We start from the raw sequence: 17,485 nt of genomic DNA, 5'->3' as shown, positions 1-17,485 counted from the left end.
GAATGTCTGACCCTGAATCGCACTTCTTCCGCTGTGAAACTGTCCCATGCTCTGCAAGAATATCCAAACAACACCACAACCTTCCATAAAAACCAATCAGCTTGCAAAACATAACAAGGAGAGCCCAGCCCGTGGTCTCCGTGTTAGTAGCATGAGAATAGGTAGATGATATGACAGGCCTCTGTCCAATCGGGCACACAAGGGCGCCTGGCCGGTGGGCCAGTGGCGCTCTCTGCCACCTGTAGATCGTGGTTATTCATGGTTATGACAGCCAATCACGTTTCCGGCTGCAACCAAGAATCGAATGCTATGGCCAATCAGCGCTCGTATCACAACCATGATTCCCCAAGTAACAACCGGGAATCGACCAATCAACGTTGGAGACCTGTATATTACAGCTAGAGAAGATGATAACGTTCATCAGTTACATTAAGTCAGTCTTTTGTCAATAAAAATAAAGTGGCAAATATATATAGTTGTTTTAAATGAATAATCTGTAACTCAAACTAGCTAATAATTCAGGTAATTAATACAAAATATTATTAAAAAATAAGTTATGTTATATTTCTATAGATTAGCCGACTGATAACGTTCATCGATTAACTTCTGACCAACATTTGCAAAGTCAGTCAGTCTTTTGTCAATAAAAATAAAGGGGCAATTATATATAGTTGTTTTGGTAACACCTTACAATAAGGTTCATAAATTAAACATTAGTTAATGCATTAACTAACATGAACCATGAGAAATACATTTGTTACTGTATTTACTAATCTTCGTTAACGTCAGTTAATGAAAATACAGTTGTTCATAGTGCATTAACTAATGTTAACAAGATTTTAATAATTTATTAGTAAATGTTGAAATTAACATTAAAAAAGATTAATAAATGTATAATTGCAGTTCATTGTTACTTCATGAGAACTAATGTAGTTAATTAATGTTAATTAATGAACCTTATTGTAAAGTGCTACCTTTGTTTTAAATGAATAACCTGTTGCTCAGACTAGCTAATAATACAGGTAATTAATACAAAATATTGTTAAAAAAATAAATTGTTATATTTTTATAGATTAGCTAACCAAGCAGAATATAAAGTATATAATGTTATAGTTTACTACAGCTTTACCAGCTGCAACATTAAAATGATTCTTACAGAGTAATGCATCACTAATTATAATCCAATGCATGAAATTTACTTGTTATAGAGCAGAGGGTTTCAAAGTGAGGAAAATCATTTCAGGGGAGGTTCAGTGAATAAAAGTGATAAGTCAGTCTAAACTTTTCCTTACCCATTACTTACTTGAAAAATCTTCTGTCTCGAGGGTGGGACACAAGTTATATTTAATGGTATAATAATTATTGAAATGACTCTGGGATGATTCTGAAATGTTAGCCAACATTTTGAGCCTGTTGGAAAAATATATACAGGCAAAGCTTTATATAAAATCAACATTACAAGGTGATCATGAGTAAATATAGTAATGTAATATTGTCACGATCACGTCTGTTCCTGTCACATCCGGACTACATCTCCCATCATCCTCTCTGCCACTCACCTGCACACACTTCACACTAATCACTAATCACCACACCCAGCTGCAGCTCATTACACGGACTATAAAAGACTCATACACACACCACCTCACTGCTAGGTCTTGTTTTCTCTGTGTTGCATTACCAAGCGTTATATCCTGTCTGCCTGTCCTGTGTTACCGTTCCTGCCTGTTTCCTGTTTGTTGACCCGTTGCTGCCTGTCCTGACCATCGCCTGCACCCTGACTACGATTCTGCCTGTTCCTTGTTGTTCCCGTTTGCTCCCGTTTGACCCTGCCTGTATGACAACGCTCACTGTAAATAAAGCTTTGCATTTGGATCCCTACCTGAGTCCCGCCTTCGTTACAGAAGACCTAGCCTCAACCAGATCCAGCAGCTTCGGTGAGCGTCTTTCCCGTTTCAACATGGACCCAGCAATGCAACTGATCAGCCTCCGCCAAGGTACCCGTACCCTCGAGGTGCACATTCAGAACTTTTTGGATATTGCTTATCTATCTGATCTGCCGGACTGTGCCCTCATTGACTTCTTCGCTTACGGATTAAACGAACCACTAAAGGACTGTGTACTCACCAATGGTCCCCGCGGATCGTTCATAGAATTCCTGGACTTTGCCTTGCTTGCAGTTGGTTCGACTTTCACTGTGGGAGTCGCGCAGGATTCCGACACAACGGTGAATCCCGTAATGGCTGCCAAGCCCGAGAACACACACAAAATGGCGGTCTCTACCACGAGTCACATCGCCCAGAGCAACGTCACGTCGCCGCTGATCGCCCAGAGCAACGTCACGTCGCCGCTGATCGCCCAGAGCAACGTCACGTCTCCGCTGATCGCCCAGAGCAACGTCAAGTCTCCGCTGATCGCCCAGAGCAACGTCACGTCTCCGCTGATCGCCCAGAGCAACGTCACGTCTCCGCTGATCGCCCAGAGCAACGTCACGTCTCCGCTGATCGCCCAGAGCAACGTCACGTCTCCGCTGATCGCCCAGAGCAACGTCACGTCTCCGCTGATCGCCCAGAGCAACGTCACGTCTCCGCTGATCGCCCAGAGCAACGTCACGTCTCCGCTGATCGCCCAGAGCAACGTCACGTCTCCGCTGATCGCCCAGAGCAACGTCACGTCTCCGCTGATCGCCCAGAGTCACGTCACGTCTCCGCTGATCGCCCAGAGTCACGTCACGTCTCCGCTGATCGCCCAGAGTCACGTCACGTCTCCGCTGATCGCCCAGAGTCACGTCACGTCTCCGCTGATCGCCCAGAGTCACGTCACGTCTCCGCTGATCGCCCAGAGTCACGTCACGTCTCCGCTGATCGCCCAGAGTCACGTCACGTCTCCGCTGATCGCCCAGAGTCACGTCACGTCTCCGCTGATCGCCCAGAGTCACGTCACGTCTCCGCTGATCGCCCAGAGTCACGTCACGTCTCCGCTGATCGCCCAGAGTCACGTCACGTCTCCGCTGATCGCCCAGAGTCACGTCACGTCTCCGCTGATCGCCCAGAGTCACGTCACGTCTCCGCTGATCGCCCAGAGTCACGTCACGTCTCCGCTGATCGCCCAGAGTCACGTCACGTCTCCGCTGATCGCCCAGAGTCACGTCACGTCTCCGCTGATCGCCCAGAGTCACGTCACGTCTCCGCTGATCGCCCAGAGTCACGTCACGTCTCCGCTGATCGCCCAGAGTCACGTCACGTCTCCGCTGATCGCCCAGAGTCACGTCACGTCTCCGCTGATCGCCCAGAGTCACGTCACGTCTCCGCTGATCGCCCAGAGTCACGTCACGTCTCCGCTGATCGCCCAGAGTCACGTCACGTCTCCGCTGATCGCCCAGAGTCACGTCACGTCTCCGCTGATTCGCCGGTTGCAACTCTCTCAAGTTTCGCCGGTTGCTATGGATTCAAGCGCCTTGGACGCGATGGACAAGATGGCTGCGTTGCCAGTGCCCACGGGCAAGATGGCCGCTCCAGCCAGTGAGGCCGCTCCAGCCAGTGAGGCCGCTCCAGCCAGTGAGGCCGCTCACGGAGACGTGAGTCCCGCCTTCGTTACAAATATACATAGCTGCATTAACTAATGTGTTACCAAATGTGTTTGTCCGTTTCTCTATAGTCTTTATATCTTAATTTTTTAATTTAGATGGAACCTCGCTTCAAGAGACGGGCTGATGGTAGCCTGAATCTCACCGATACATTGGAAGTGGCAAAGGTGAAGGAGGCCAACAAAGGAAAGCCGTACACAAGACCCCTGTCCCCGGAGATAGTGCTGGACAAGGCCAGGAAAAGCTTAACTCTTTCGCATGCAAGTTTAAAATATTCTGGCTGACCCCCCCAGCGTGAGTTTTTTTTAAGGCGACCACTATTTAGAACGTATCACTTTATTGATTCCATGGTGATGTGTCATTGCTTGTTACGTGACATACGGCATTGCTGTATGACTGATGATCTACTTTTATTTAATTTTTCCTTTTTTATTCAAAATATTCACAAATTTGTTAACTTTAGCATGAAATATCTGATAATCCGATTGCCAAATATGTAAAAGTGGATATGTATAATTGTCATTGCCATGAAGGAAGAGCAATATGCTGGGAAAGCTCCCCAGCATGCTGCTACCACCCAGCTCACTCCTCCCACCCAGCACGCTGCCACCACCCAGCTCACTCCCCCAACCCAGCACACTGCCACCACGCTGTCACCACCCTGCTCACTCCCTCGACCCAGCATTCTGCCGCCATCCATACTTCCACTACCTCTCTACGCTCCTTCTTGGTTAGGAAGTTGCCTAACCAGAAAAACCTGACAAAGACTGTATTTATAGTATTTATTTCTGTTCAATCGTCATGTTTATCTGTTTGTCCTGTGTTTTGTTTTGAAGCTTTGGCCCAGGCACGTGGGCAGCCCTCAGCCACCCTCACCTGCCCGACTGTGTCCATTGAGGCAGCCATAGATGGATACACACCCTGCCTGAAGTGGACCAGAGGTGGATGTCCAAGGCCCTGTTCAGGTGGACAGTACAGGGGCATATCCTGAGCTGATCTTTAGTAGGGTGAACAAACTTTGGTGGTATCCTCCATAGGTGCCACTGAATACCAGTAATTCACTTTCCTTGGAGAATTACTTTGGCCATCCCCTGCTGCTCTGGATGCCACGAAATCTGTGGCAAGTGAAGCCGACCTGTCCCTATCCAGACTGTCAGAAAGACCTTCTGACCTCAGCTGGCTTGCATCAAAAGATCAGGCAGGTGGTTACCTTGGGTAAGATGTACTTTGTGGCATCTGAGTACCTGGCCTGCCGAAGATGTAAGAGGAAGGTCATCAGCTGGAGCCATGGTATCATCTCCCAACTCGACATTGGCCACAGGGTGCAATTTCCTTCCATTCGTACATCAAAACTTGCATGTGACCTCGAGGTAGTTTAATGTGTTAACGAGGGCTGGAAAAAAGCAGCAGCCAGAACCCAGCGAAAGCTGCAGGAGTGTCATGCTGAGGTCTGGTTGCAGCATCTGAGAGACTGCATGGGGATTGCCAGTGTTGTCACATCAAGCCTGATCCTGTCTGTGACATTTGAAGCTGCTCCTTCAATGCCTTCTATCCCTAAGCACTGTGGCCGATGCAGGTGTATGCCCAGGATGTCCTGCAAAGGCTGGATGAGATCAAGGCCTCTATAACATCCCAATATGGTCAGATCTTAAAAACTGATTTTACCAAAAAAGTGGCCAGAAAACTAGCAGGACGCAGCTATGGCACAGCTACCTGGGCAAATAATGTTTGTAATGAGTATGAACAGGTGATCATGTCCATTCTCACAACCAGTGAGGGTTTTGGTCTCGGACCTATGATTGAAGTGATACAGAGTGGCTGCGGTGGCTCCTCCCGAGGTAATGTATGTCGACCGAGACTGCTGGGGCAACACTCTTCTGAGGAGGACGTTGGAAGAGTGGGAGCAAATGACCATCTGGTTAGATGTTTTGCACTTTATGCGGAGGTTTGCTATGGGTTGCACCATCGACTCTCACCAGTTGTATGCCACAGTTATGAGTCGCCTCAGCCACTGTATTTTCATGTGGGACCTGACGGCCCTGAAGAAGGCAAAGCGTGCAGAGCTAGAGGCTAACCAGAAACCATCATCCAAGGCTGATGTTCTGCACTGTATCAGCCATAGCAAGCTAGCCCTACGTTCCAGGAGAACCACCCATGGTACCAAGGAGACCCTGGCAATGACTGAGAGCCATATTCAGGACTTTGATAGAGACTGAACTTCCAATATCTGAAGAGAATACTTCACATGATGTAAGGGCAAAGTTTCTTTTTTAATGTACATTTACATGTGTAAACCAAATCTAGGTTATTTTGGCTGTGCTTTCATATGAATATTTATATTCATTGCTGCTATCAAACGTTCCTAAATTATCTTTCATTTTAGGATTCTGTTGGACTTGATAATATCAAGGGGTATGGAGCCGTGCAGGACTTGGCAGAGTTTTTGGTTAGCCTCAGAGACCACCGTCTGGCTTTGTCTGGAGAAGAGTGCATCAAGATCATCACCCTATGGCAGGCACTGGGGGAGTTTGACAAGGCAAGGCAAGGCAATTTTATTTGTATAGCACATTTCATACACAATGGTAATTCAAAGTGCTTTACATAAAGAAGAATAATAAAAAATAGAACATAAAGAATATAAATAACAGTAAAGACTGGATGGATGAGCTAGGAAGTCTTAGGGAGTTTTTTGTTGTTGTTATCTGTCAGAGTGGATCTAAATGGATCTATCAATCAGAGCAGATCTGAATGGATCTTCCTCACACGACAGGACTGCTACCTGTTAAGGCACTTCAAACTGATAAACAAAGTTTCAATCTCCCCTTTTGCCAGGAGACATCAAACTGCACCACACAACCCTAATCCCCCTTCCGGAGTATCTTATCTATGCAACGCAGTTAAAATTTCCCCTTTGGAAAGTGACCTGACTGTAATCCAGAGATATCTTAACCATGCACTACAGCTCAAATTTCCCCATGGTTTGTCCCCTTATCCAAATTTACCAAATTTTAACCTAATCACAAATGCTTTCTTCCTAATTCTCCTAGCTCTTTCAACCAGACAGCAATATTTAAAATGCATTTAAAGTCAGAATAACAAGATGATACATAAAAGATAAATAAAAGAAAATACATTAAAAATTAAATAAAAACAGGAAAAGTAATTAAAAGAATAAAAATATAATACGTATAAAATAAAATGCAAACAGTTCGGACATAGCACAGTGCTCAATCAGCAAATGCATAGGTAAAAAGATGTGTTTTGTGTCTGGATTTGAATGTGGCTACTGTTGGAGCACATCTGATCTCTTCTGGAAGCTGGTTCCAGCTGCGGCTGGCATAACAGCTAAAAGTAGACTCTCCTTGCTTTGAGTGAACCCTTGGTATTTCTAAATGACTTGATCCTGATGATCTGAGTGATCTGTTAGGTTTATATTCTATGAGCATATCTGCAATGTATTGAGGTCCTAGGCCTAGGCTTATAAACAAGTTACAGTACTTTAAAATCAATTCTAAATGCAACTGGAAGCCAGTGCAAGGACCTGAGGACTGGTGTGATGTGTTCATATTTTCTGGTTCTGCTCAGAATCCTGGCAGCAGCATTCTGTACGAGCTGCAGCTGTCTTATGGTCTTTTTGGGAAGACCAGTGAGGAGTCCATTACAATAATCCACCCTGCTGGTGATGAAAGCATGAACAAGTTTCTCTAAGTCTTGACTGGAGACAAAGCATCTAATTCTTGCAATATTTTTGAGATGATGATAATATGCTGATTTAGTTACTGTCTTTACATGGCTACTGAAACTCAGGTCTGACTCCAAAATCACACCAAGATTCCTGACTTGATTTTTAATTGTTTGACCCCTACGTGTTCACTTTGAGAGCTTCATCTTTGTTTCCAAACGCAATGACTTCAGTTTTATCTTTGTTTAACTTAAGGAAGTTTAGGCACATCCAATTTTTAATTTCATCAATGCACTGGCACAGGGAGTCAATGGGGCTGTAGTCGTTAGGTGATAGGCTAGGTAAATCTGGGTGTCATCTGCATAGCTGTGATATGCAATTTGGTTCTTTCTCATTATTTGGCTCGGTGGCAGCATATATAGATTGAACAGGAGGGGTGCGAGTTTTGAACCTTTAGGGATTCCGCATGTCATGGATGTCCACTCAGACTTATGGTCACCGATATTCACATAACCTCTCCCTTCTAAGTATGACCTGAACCATTTAAGGACCATCCCAGAAAGCCCAACCCAGTTTTCCAGCCTGTCAAGAAGTATGTAGTGATCAACAGTGTCAAATGCAGCACTGAGGTCGAGTAGAACCAGCACTGATAATTTACCTGTATCTGTCTTTAGGTGAATATCATTTTTTATCTTTATGAGCGCTGTCTCTGGTCGTGGCAAATTTGATGTCTCTTTGTCCCTTCAGATCTGGTCTCGAAGAAAAACTCGCAGAGTCGAAGTTCCAGGTCTCAGAAGTATTTAACTTTATTGTCAAGCAACAAAGTGAGATGCCAGCTCCGCATTTGAGGCTCCCTTAGCCGGGGCACAGTTTTATACATTTTTATACTTTTTTTTATACATCTCTTAAAAATGCTGAAGTTACAGTAAAACACGACTTGGTGGCGCTCAAGCACAAAACGGTCTTACCGAGCACACAAGACGACGAAGAGAACGTAAGTAGACGAGGAAGACCCTTACAAACTATCCCTGCATCTCAAACAGCTCCCTAGCTTCCTAGGTCATGTATTAGTATACCATGTAAATGAATGTGTCCGACTCTCTGATCAGTGCCCTGACTAGTGAGGTAGAGAGCTGATTGAGACGCACACTATGGGTGCTCTGGCAAAGATGTGTATTATTTCTGTATTTTTCCTTTTTTTTTTTTTTTTACATTCAAAAAAATATAGTTGAGAATGTCTGTTTCATAAATATGTTTATTTAAACTACCGTTCACTTGCAGTACTGTCATTGTAACTTATTTGCACTACCGTTTCTGACTCATATATATATATATATATATATATATTAGGGGTGTAACGGTACACGTATTTGTACCGAACCGTTTCGGTACAGGGCTTTCGGTACGGTGCACGTGTGTACCGAAGCATTACATTGCAACCAGTATTCACCACCAATAAGCGCAATAAGCTCTGTGTTTTGTTACTTTCGATAAGAAACAAAGTGTCATCCTTCAAATTCTGTCCACGAAATCATGAAGTTTAAACAGAAAATGCCATTTTGACGTGCTTTGATGTGGGGTGACAGATCACTGTACAGGCGCCTCAGTTCAACCGGCAGCGCGAGCGCGGAGCGCAATGGAATGTGTTCATCTCTTCCTCCTTAATACTAGTTACAGAATAAACATGAAAGAACATCTGAAGGTATGTTGCAAGATTCAGTACAACTTACTGAAATGGTCATATCTCATGTAATCGCTCATTCAGTGTTTCAACGGTGGAAAGACATCAATGAAAGCGTCCGTATTCAACAATATGTCATGATGCATTTACCTCAGAAAAGCCATTCAGTGTTCACAGCTTGTTAGTTCGCTAGAGAAATGAACTCTTTCGCTTAATATATGCACTGTATTAGCCAATATATTCATTATTTTACTTAATCTTTTAGTGATATCCTGATTAGGCTATTTAATGTATGTTTAAATAAATCTGATGTTAAAATAACAGCCACTGTGTAGAAATGATTATATTTCAACAACGAATTGGAGTAAAAACATTTAGAAGTTAATGCAAAAACTGCCTTAGGTGCAGCTTACAGGTTTGCATACAATTTGTTATTTGAGTGTTGATTATTTAATCTAAAAATAAAAAACAATTGAATTTAGGCTAATAGTTTGGGCTTCTTTCAAGTTAGGGCTCCCTACATAGTTTATAGCATTAGCAGAGATCATTTTTTTTATCCTTAAGAAACTTTTAGTTTTAATTTAATTTAATATATTTAAAGACAAAAACACAATTTGTTCAGTAAACCTCTGTTTAATAATTTAAAAAAAGCAATTTTATGTTTAGTTTTCTCTCCACCTGCTGTACCGAAAACTGTACCGAACCGTGACTTCAAAACCGAGGTACGTACCGTATATATATATATATATATATAAATAAAAAAAAAAAAATATATATAATGTGGCGAGGGGGGCGTGGTTCAGCGAGGTCTGCGGCGGGAGAGAGCATCGGGAGATCTTTGGTGAGTGAGCGAGTTAAATGTAAATCACGAACACCTGTTTCTCATTTCAGTAATTGGCGCGGAGACAGGTTAAAACGCCGCGAGAAGCAGGAGTCGGCGAGAGAGAGGGGGACTGCTGACTGAGCAGCTGGTGCACGACTAACTGGAGTGAAGCCCATTGTGGATTGTACAGCCGTGACCAGGAGTGAAGCCCTTTGTGGATTGTATATGCCGTGACTGGAGTGAAGCCCTTTGTGGATTATTTTATTTGCTGTTGTGCCTTGCACAGTTTTTGTTGGACGTTTCTAATTCTTGAAATAAAGCTCAGTCAGCAGTTGAACGCCGACCCTGTCCCCTTCCTTCCTACACATAAGAACATTAGTTGTATTACACTGGTGCCGAAACCCGGGAAGGAAGCTGGGTGGCCGCTGCCATGCAATCTTCGTCCTCCCCATCGACATTTGTGGAAGTCATCGCGTCCCTCGCGGTCCTGCATCAGGAACAACATCGAGCCCTGCTGGACCTGCGCACCGACCAAGAACGTCGCTTCCAAGCCATCGCCCCCAGGCCCAGCAGGAGGACCGCGAGAGGTTCCGGAGCTGGATTGACCGGGAGGTTCACCAGGAGACCATCGGGCAGCCGGCTGCGCCTACCCACCTGGGGGTGGGACTCCCTGCTGCCGGGCCGGACTCCGCTCCTGCTTCTCCCCTCTCTCCGCGTCAACCATTTAACCCGCTCCCTGCCACAAGAGCGACGGGCAGGTCTGGGCCGGCCTGTTGGCGTTGCGGGGACCCGGAGCACTTTGTGGACAGGTGTCCAGTGATGGAGGTTGGGACGTTGATCCGGGTCCCGGACGATCCGCAGGCTGCCCCCGGTCAAGCTGGCGAGTACCAAATACCTGTGAGTGTCAAGGGGGGTACCTATCAGGCTTTGGTGGACTCAGGATGTAACCAAACCTCGGTGCATCAAAGCCTGATTTCGTCTGGGGCATTGGATACAGGCCGCTTGGTTAAGGTGAGGTGTGTGCACGGGGATGTGGTGAAATATCCGTTAGTGCCCGTCATTATTCAATTTAGGGGTCAAAAGCATAGTGTGGAGGTGGCAGTTAATCCGCACCTCCGGCATCCGATAATTTTGGGGACGAATTGGCCTGCATTTAATGAATTATTGGGGTGTTTATGCTCGGATGCCTCTTGGGGGGAAAAATCGCGGGATAAGGAGGTGCGAGTGCAGGCGGGAGAGACTGATCAGGGACCGGTGAGTTCAGCTTCAGGGGAACAGAGCGAAATTGGAAGACTTATTCTTTCGGATCGCGATGACTTTCCCCTGGAACAGTCTCACGATGAGACGCTAAAAAACGCGTTTGAAAAGGTCAGCACCATCGATGGTCAGCCTCTCCAGCCTGGGTGTCCACTTTCTTATCCGTATTTTGCGATCATAAAAGATAGGTTGTATCGAGTGACCCAGGACACTCAGACAAAAGAAGATACGACCCAATTATTAGTTCCAAGGAGCCGCAGGGAAATGCTTTTCCACGCGGCTCATTCTAATCCGATGGCTGGGCATTTAGGACAAACGGCAACACTAAATCGTCTCATGACCCGATTCTTTTGGCCGGGCATTCACGAGAATGTGCGCAGGTGGTGCGCGTCTTGTCGGGAATGTCAGTTGGTTAACCCACCGGCCACCCCAAAAGCGCCGTTGCGCCCCCTCCCATTAATGCAGGTCCCCTTCGAAAGAATTGGTATGGACCTCATCGGGCCATTAGAGCGATCAGCAAGAGGGCATCGCTTTGCATTAGTCATTGTGGATTATGCAATGCGATATCCTGAAGCAGTGCCACTACGCAACATTTCTGCTAAGAGTGTTGCGGATGCACTGTTTAGTTTAATCTCCCGAGTGGGGGTTCCGAAAGAAATCCTCACTGATCAAGGCACGGCATTTATGTCACGCACGTTACGCGAACTTTACGAATTGTTGGGCATTAAATCCGTGCGTACCAGCGTCTTTCACCCACAAACGGATGGCCTGGTCGAACGGTTTAATCGCACGCTTAAATCCATGATTCGTAAATTCGTTCAAGAGGACGCCAAAAATTGGGATAAGTGGTTAGAACCTCTGTTATTTGCAGTGCGAGAGGTCCCGCAAGCCTCCACGGGGTTTTCCCCCTTCAAGCTTCTCTTTGGACGCCAGCCCCGGGGGGTATTAGACGTCCTAAGAGAGACTTGGGAGGACGGACCGTCTCAGGCCAAAAATGAAATTCAGTATGTGCTGGACTTGAGAGCAAAACTCCACACGTTGGGGCGGCTGTCTATGGAGAATTTGTTACAAGCCCAGCACAGACAGAGCCAGCTGTATAACAGGGGAACTAACTTGCGCAAATTTTCACCGGGAGATAAAGTACTTGTATTGCTTCCCACTTCAAGCTCGAAATTACTTGCAAAGTGGCAAGGACCGTTTGTGGTGACACGGCAAGTCGGTGAGCTCGATTATGAGGTTGTGCGTTCCGATAGGAGAGGAGCACGTCAGATTTACCACCTCAATCTCCTTAAAAAATGGAATGAGGCGGAATCAGTGATGCTGGCGACGGTGATTAGCGGAGAGGATGATCTCGGGCCAGAGGCGAATGTCAAAAAACAGTCCCTCGCTCTGGCCCCAGTGGGAGATCACCTCTCGCCCTCACAGCTCACTGATTTATCCAAGTTACAAGCAGAGTTTGCAGACGTGTTTTCTCCCCTACCGGGCCGTACAAACCTCATTCAGCACCACATCGAGACAGAGCCGGGCGTGGTGGTTCGCAGCCGGCCGTATAGATTGCCTGAACACAAGAAAAATGTAGTGCAGGCAGAATTAGAAGCTATGCTTGAAATGGGAGTAATAGAAGAGTCCAGCAGTAACTGGGCGAGCCCGATAGTTTTGGTTCCCAAGACGGACTGTTCAGTTCGGTTCTGTGTGGACTATCGCAAGGTGAACGCAGTGTCGAAATTCGACGCGTATCCAATGCCTCGGGTGGACGAGTTGCTTGACCGGCTAGGTACGGCTCGATTTTATTCGACACTGGACTTAACGAAAGGGTATTGGCAGATCCCCTTGTCGCCATTATCCAAAGAAAAGACTGCTTTCACGACGCCGTTTGGATTACACCAATTCGTCACCCTTCCGTTCGGGTTGTTCGGGGCACCGGCTACCTTTCAGCGTCTCATGGATAAAATTTTGCGGCCCCATGGTGCATATGCTGCTGCCTATCTGGACGATATTATTATCTTCAGTAATGACTGGCAGCGGCATATGCAGCATTTGAGGGCCGTCCTGAGATCGCTGAGGGGAGCCGGGCTCACGGCCAACCCGAAGAAGTGTGCGATTGGGCGCGTGGAAGTAAGGTATCTGGGCTTCCACTTGGGGCATGGACAGGTGCGTCCCCAAATTGATAAGACGGCAGCGATTGCGACCTGTCCGCGCCCCAAGACCAAAAAGGAGGTTAGACAGTTCCTCAGGCTGGCGGGATATTATAGGAGGTTTGTTCCTAATTATTCGGCCCTCACCAGCTCGTTGACTGATCTAACCAAAAAGGATGCGCCAGATACGGTCCAGTGGACGGAGCTGTGCCAGCAGGCCTTCACCCAGGTGAAGGCTGCTCTATGTGGTGGGCCATTGCTTCACTCTCCTGATTTTTCTCTCCCTTTTCTGTTGCAGACTGACGCGTCGGACAGGGGGCTGGGTGCTGTCCTGTCCCAGGAGATAGAGGGTGAGGAACGGCCGGTGCTGTACATTAGCCGTAAGCTCTCAAAGAGAGAAGCTAAGTACAGCACCGTTGAGAGAGTGTTTGGCTATTAGATGGGCCGTCCTCACCCTCCGCTATTATCTCCTGGGGCGGGAATTCACTCTCTGTTCGGACCACGCTCCCCTGCAGTGGCTCCACCGCATGAAGGATACCAATGCGCGGATCACTCGTTGGTATCTGGCATTACAGCCTTTTAAGTTCAAGGTGGTCCACAGGCCGGGTGTTCAGATGGCTGTGGCCGATTTCCTCTTTTATTATTTTTTTAGGCTCTCATGTCAAAATTGCACTACTGTGGTAAATGTTTGTTTTGGTTTATTAGGGCCCAAGCACCGATGGTGTGAGTCTTGAGTTTTTGCTGAAGGGCATGTCCATGGCAAAGTCTGATGTTTCGCCATGAAAGAGGAAGCTGTTGTAACTCAGGAATACAGTCCCTGCGTTCCATTTGGAAGGGCTCATCCCTATGCCCTAATCCCTTTAAAGGTTTACCCTCCAGAGTGAGAGCTTCGAAGGGAAGAAGGGTGTAGGGGTCAAAAAAACTCTTTTTTTGGAACGCACTTCTGCATCATCTTAACAAGACAATCGAGGAGGAGTAGATTGTGCAAGCTGCGCCTTTTGTCTAACGTTATTTATTTATTTTTGATTTATCGCACAATATCATATTTTTTGTTTATGTATTTGATACATTTGAATGGACTGATAAAGGTAGCTGTAAAGTATTTTTGTTGAAGTACAATGTCGTTTTGACCATAATAATGTACCAAATCTAACTCGTATAAATATTACAGTAGTATAGAAAAATGCTATACATACATTTAGCTATATGTAAAATCGAACTCTGAGCCTCCTATACCCATTCTGTGATGTCAAACAACTTCTCTGTGCAAAGGATCATGGGGGCCCGAAATGTTCATCAGTTGTACCCTTTGAAATCCTTCATTCTGAAGGGCCCTTTGAAGTGGCCAGTTTTGAGCACTTCGGTTTGGAACAACCCTTCAATATGGCGGCCATGATTGTTTTCACTCCGAAGTGCCCTTCGGAGGGTGATATATCCCATTTGCAATGCACCGAGTGTCTGATTATTAGGTTATTATTTATTATTTTAGATTGATGTGTCAAAATTGCACTGCTGTTCTAAATTTTTTATTGACTTTAAAAATCTATGCACATAAAAAATGTAGGTTGTTAATCTTTGCCCTTACATTGTTTTTGTGTCTATTTGTATTCTCACAATATTTGTAGCTGTAAGCACATTTTTAAAAAAGTCCAGTATTACATAACTGTAAAACACAATAACAACAGGGACAGTCAGAATAAAGCAGAAAATATAATTTATAGTTTCTATACTGTAAAAAAAAAAAAAAGGTGTCAGCACTGCGTTATTCATATATTTTGATATGAAAATGCACCAAGAAGATGACTATTCTTGCAATTGTGTGTTTATTGTCTTCACTTTTTTTATCAGTCAAAACATTTCGTGTTTTTTTTTTTTCATCCACTGACATGCCTTTGTCCATATAATGGATTTCCTGGAGCGTCACATGTTAGTACATTTACAAGTCCATTTTGGGCTTTATGCGAGAGAGTATGGAAGTACAATAATGCCATATGTTTTTGAAATAAAAAGTTTGTTGAATTGCACTACTTGAAAAAAAAATATGCATTGCATTAACCATGCTTATATTTTAATGCATTGTATTTTTAGGGCTTGCATTTTTATGGGCTGAAATTCAACATGGTTGTATATTTAAAGCTGCAGTCCGCAACTTTTTTTGGTTAAAAATTATCCAAAATCAATTTTTGAGCAAGTACATAATCAGCCAGTATTCAAAACTATCTAATTTTCTTGTCTCGATTCACGACGGTAAGCTTGTAATAATGTTTTATAATAAGAGCGACATGGCGGATTTCTGCGGGAAATTTGAGCATGCAGCAGTTCCTCTGTGCGTCATTACGTCACATCCATAAACAGAAAGGAGAAGAAGTCCGTCCAGGCTAGTCAGTTTTATCACGTGAGGATGCTGCTTGCAGCGGATCATTTATAGCCTTTTCAAACAGCAACTTATCATTTTGATGGCGGATTGTAACATAGAAAGATGCAAATGACAATCATCAGTGACAACTGGAGATTCAGCCGTAGTCAAAAAGCAAAAGACTTTGGACTGTGGAGTGGCTACAGAAATTGAAATCTACAGGTAACGCTAAATACACATAGTCACACAATGCTGATGTTGTTAACATTAACAATTTGAGAACAATATAACAGTAATAATAATTTGCACGGTTTGGCGTGATCAGAGCTAAGCGATCATTAGATTTAATAACTATTGGCAGCGTGAATTATCGTAGGCCTAATTAGGGCTGGGCGATTAAACAATAACGATATGTATCGCGATAGACACGTGATCGATAAAAAATGTGTTCGATAGAACGTTCGATATTTTTTATTCTTCGTCGGAAGAAAACAGAGGTTGCGAAGCAAGTTTGGTTGCATTAACAAAGGCACTCGCTCTTTGGTAACCTAGCAACGTAGGGAGTGACACGTTAACAGCCAATCATGTAACAGTATCAATTTTGGTTGCGCCATATCGTTGTCTCGTGCAGCTGGTCTGCTGGATTCCTCTTCAGTAACCGGCGACTGATAAGCAGAAATTGAGTGCCGCAGCGAGCGAGAAAATGTGTTCATTGTGACTTTAGACTAGGGTGACCGCCTGACTATTGATCTGTTGCAGGACAGTAGATGTGATTTTGCGGGAAATTGCGGGACACATGAGACAGATAAATTTACAACTATTACACTGTGTAAATATTGATTTACTTTTGTTGGCAAACTTGGCATATGCGCCGATGTTTTTGCCGGTGGGTGCCCACACTATGATGTTGCGCTTATGGCAACATTAAATCCTGGAGAGAAGACAATTCTAGATTCACGGCTGCACATGCAGGAGGACAAAAGTTTAAGCGCGCAGATGTGATATCTGAGCGAGAGCGTGCGCGCGCGTCCAGTTTTGTGCAAGGGAATCCGCCTGTGAGTGGAGAGATTGCTTAGGCCTAATGCTTTTCCCCTCAAGTGGCAGACATGTTACTTACTTGTTCAGATGATATTTTCCAGTGAAATTTCTTATTTTGGTCATACTTTAAAGACGTAGAATCTGTGATTCTGAAGTTCAGTATCCACACCGGTGCGGTGACTGACAGCAATCATTAGATTGACAAGCTGACAAGCTGTGCCGAGGCACAACGCATGTACAAATAACTGTTCCGCATATGACTGCAATTGCGAGTTTTAAACAAGAGATGGCGACAAAGAGGAAAAATCGTGGACAGCAGCTTTAAGCTGTGAATATTTCAATTTAAAACATTTCACACACATTTCAATGTTAAAAATTCAATAATCCATATTCACCTTTCAGATTTAACTTCCAAACTATTCAATCTGTTTAATGTTACTTTCCCTGTGTAGTCTACATGTAAGCAGCTTTCTCTGCAGTGAACGAGATTATAACGTTATTCCCAATGCTGATGTAGCCTACAATTCAAATGTTAAATCTGAGGTAGACATATAACTTTACTTAATTTTATGTCGTGGCTGTGCTGCAGTACTGGGGTTTCCCTCACACGTCATACTCCAGGATTCCCCTGCCGTCGGGACATATAGAACGCTTAACTTATCTTTATAGACTAAATACAGTGATATAAAAGACCACTGAACTTGCACATATACTATACTATATAAGCTACAGGCAAGCAGGTGGACTCAGAATATGGACATAATGTGCAAAGTTTGATGCTAAGGGTTTCCCAGTGAAATACTGGCATAAAGTTGTCTTGACATTGGATGGTCCATATTCGCGAATTTAGGGACCATCTCTAAAGTTGGTACGACATACGACATTGGTATACACATTTCTAACTTCAATATTATTTGAAGATAATGA

The sequence above is a fragment of the Chanodichthys erythropterus genome, chromosome 6, assembly GCF_024489055.1.
Source record: "Chanodichthys erythropterus isolate Z2021 chromosome 6, ASM2448905v1, whole genome shotgun sequence".
NCBI classification, from domain to species: Eukaryota; Metazoa; Chordata; class Actinopteri; order Cypriniformes; family Xenocyprididae; genus Chanodichthys; species Chanodichthys erythropterus.
Note: the sequence above shows the minus strand (reverse complement) of the source record.